Source organism: Pteropus vampyrus, unplaced genomic scaffold (assembly GCF_000151845.1).
Source record: "Pteropus vampyrus isolate Shadow unplaced genomic scaffold, Pvam_2.0 Scaffold12, whole genome shotgun sequence".
Taxonomy (NCBI): Eukaryota; Metazoa; Chordata; class Mammalia; order Chiroptera; family Pteropodidae; genus Pteropus; species Pteropus vampyrus.
In genome coordinates, this window is record NW_011888793.1 from 15821178 (window position 1) to 15824984 (window position 3807).

Here is a 3807-nt window from a genome sequence, read left to right on the forward strand (position 1 = left end):
ATAGCCATATTCTTTTTTCTAAATTAATGTACCAATTTTATGGATGATAAACCAGTGCTAGGTTTTATCACTGTTGTGATAAAGTCATTGCAAATGAGTGTTAATTGAAGTTTTATAAATACAGCAGCTAGTTTTCTGAATGTAAAATGATGTCCCACAATAAACAGAACATTAAGAACTGTTGTTAAAGCTGAAACATAATTTTTAAATGCAAGAAATATTTTAAAAATTGTTTTTAATTTTTAACCAATATATTTAAAATGTATTATTTAGATGATAATTTGCTTTAGAAAAATGTGAGTCACAAAATTAAAAAATATTTTTGACATTACTTATTAATTCAAATTTTCCTGCCTCAGATTAAATTACAAATAGTCCAAGCTGCTTAAAATTTATACAAACATTAAGCCAAAATGGACTTTATTTAACTATTTTGCTATTTTATAAAATTATTGACAAATGTTATCAACAGATTAATGTTATTTTAGAATATGGAATTAAAAATATAAAAATGACAGATTTCATAGAACAAAATCTAGTTGAGTACTACAGATGTGTCATGAGATTCATCCCTACCTTCATGGAAATTAGAAAGTCATTTGCTAAAACTTTAAAAATACTCAGTTTTAATTGGAGAGATCATGCTAGCAACTCAAGGCAGAAAATCTAAGTAAAATATACAGTATTTTATTCATTTCAAATTTAAAAGTTCACCATAATAATGCTTTAATTTAGATTTTTTTTTATCTGTACAATATGGAAACAGCCAAAAATTTTTTAAAATCAATAATTATATGTAATACTAAAGAGGAAAACAGAATGGCATTAACTTTCTTACAGAAAAGAAATGCCAAAACTCATTTGAGATGTATATATATTATATATATATGTAACATAACATATATATGATATATATATATATATACACACATATATATATATGCAACATAATCTTCTCAATTATTTCACTTGTTGGCATACTCATACTGATACACATATTAACATCATGAAAAGATAAAAAGAATGTGGTAAATGTGTTCCAACTTTAAAGACACTACTATATAGAAATTACTGGGATTCTTTTCTTTGGCGAGTTTCACAGAAATATTTCACAGGGCAAAATAATGAATGGAATTTTCAGGAAGCTGTCAAATATAATGGCAGTCATTTGATAATTTTCTTCTGTTTTATTGGTTCGAAGTACTGGCCTTTTCCTTCATTTCTAGTAATTAATTGTTATAGACTATCACTTTTTAATGTGAGTGAAAATTAGATAATTTGGTTATACTTGTGAAACATGCTCTCAAATAAATTTAATGAATGGGCACTTCTCTGCTGAGATTTTGTTATCATTCATTAATTATTTTGTCAAGCTTTACTGTTAATGGCAATTGTTTTGGCTTTTTAGTTAATAAACTAAGGAAATTTTTCCAACAACATTATACCTCTCCTGCACTTGATATAACAACATACACTTTAAATTTTCATCAGAAGTCTCTAAAGAAATTTCCTACTGATGTAAAACATTTGATAGCTAACTTTTTCATAAGCATTCTGATTTGATTTTATCCTAGCACTTTGCTATATTTGTATGCAGTCCAGAAATGAATTCCATTTGGTAAGTGTTGCGGAATACACAGACTGCAATAACGACGTGCAGAGCATAAGTGCCTTTCTTCCTGGGATTTTATTTATAAACTTTATCATCTTTTTTTTTTAATTTGCAGAGCCTAATTCAATTTAAAAGGTATAATAGGGTGACTATATTATAAATTTCCACTAAGAAAATCTTATTTAGGAAGGCCTTTTCTTACATATAATTTGATTTTTGTATAATATCAAATGAGTCCAAATGGGTCCAGATGACTCCTGGAAAAGAGTGAGGTGAATTTTTGGAAAGTAACAGTTATTTAAACATCTGATTTATTGGTACTTACGGGTAAAAATTTAAATCTCTAACAAACTTTAACTTCTTCTCAAATACTAAGTAAGTTCAATTTAAAAGAAGTCAAGTTGTTAGGGACAAACACAATTAGACATATAATTTCTTCTAGTCAACCATTATATATGCCACATGGTATATATATTCTAAATACTATATGTTTTACAGGATATTTATGATGGTCTTTTCAGAATCATATATTTACAAATAACTTTGTGTATCTTTCTACATGTGTACAAATGCCATAGAATTTAGTCCTCTCTGTAAAGTCAAGCCAAAGTTCTAGCAGTCCTGTGTTGAAATGAACTATAACAACTAGAGCTTTAAAGAAAATCGTTAAAAGTACAGTAACAAAAACTCAGCAGATTAAGTTAAGGTGAAGGGACTATTTTTGAATGCCATGTCCAGGGTTGATATCTATATTAGACCAGGTGTGTTTAAAACAATTTTAGTATTTTTAATTCATACTTTCTTGCACTCATATCATTTAGTACATTAATTGGACATATGTCATGGTTTTTGTAAAAAAAAAAAAGGCCACTGGGTTGTCACGATTAAGTTTGTGTTTGGATATCCGTGGCTTCAATTAAAAACATTTTTATTATCATGAATAAATATTACTGTGTTTTCCAAGTTGTGTTGACTTTTCTTAAACTCAGAAATAATTTCTTCTCTGTTTGACACACACAAAAACATTTCCAAGATAAATGTTGCCTTGCAATTTCTTTGTATTGCCCACACACATGCTGACAGTTTTTATTTGATAGGAACAATGATATTTTATGGTTTGTTAATCTCTTGGTGAATGCAGGAAAAAAAATTGGAAAGTAAAGTTTGGGAACTTCAATACAATTGTCACAAAAGAAAGGAAAAAGAAAGAAGAAAGAGTAAAATGGAGTGAGAAAATGATGGTGGAAAAAAGGGGAGAAAACCTCAATTTTAAATTAATGACTTTTTGCCTTTGAGGAGTTTTTTTTTTTTTTTTTAATAAGACTGTTTTTAAAAGAGCAGATTTAAATAAATCTTGTTAAAACATAATCTATTGTCCTTGCAGAACAAAATAAAGAATATTTAGGAAGAAACAGTAAATTTAATCCTTGATCCAAGTCTTGGTCAAATATATCTCTGGAAACAAACAAAAATAAAATTTTAGAGTAATGTATTTAACCTTGTAATAACTAATCAGTAATGATCTTGGTAGAGAAGACTAAACTATGGGCAACTCTTATCTGAATATAGCCTAAGATAAGAATATAGCAAAAAAAAAAAAAAAGGACATTAAAGAATGTTCCCATACATGGCCTACAGATCAATATTTCCAAATTGCTAAATAAAAAAATTGTCATTGTTCTGCAGGTTTCTGTGGCCGCATGTAGACATCAGTACCAAATAAACATTTCAAAAACATGTTTCAAGAGGGTCACTTTCCATAAAAAGTTTTGATGTTTTATAGGTTTAATGTTGTTTTATATAATTACATTTTTTCACTACATTTTTATATTTCTTTTCGGGTTACAGAATATTATTTCTGTGATTAAAAAAAGAAATTTCAAATATATCCTGTAAATGTTCATTGAAAGCAGTGTTTTCCAGTGGAGTGCTATAATTTGACGTATTTCCTACTACCTCAATCTTGGACTTAAATATCCCATTAAAATATTTTTATCTCTCTTCTGAAAATAATTTCACTCTCAGAACTGACTTTCTCTGCTCTAGAGAAGATCTTCCCACCAGCTACCACCACTTCTATTTTTATGCCCTTTCCCATTAAAATTTTGCCTTTTTCTCCAGGGGTGTGGAAAATGTGGGGAAAGTCTTAAGGGGAAGTAAATAAGTGGTGATTCAGGCTGGTTAGAAGCTAATGA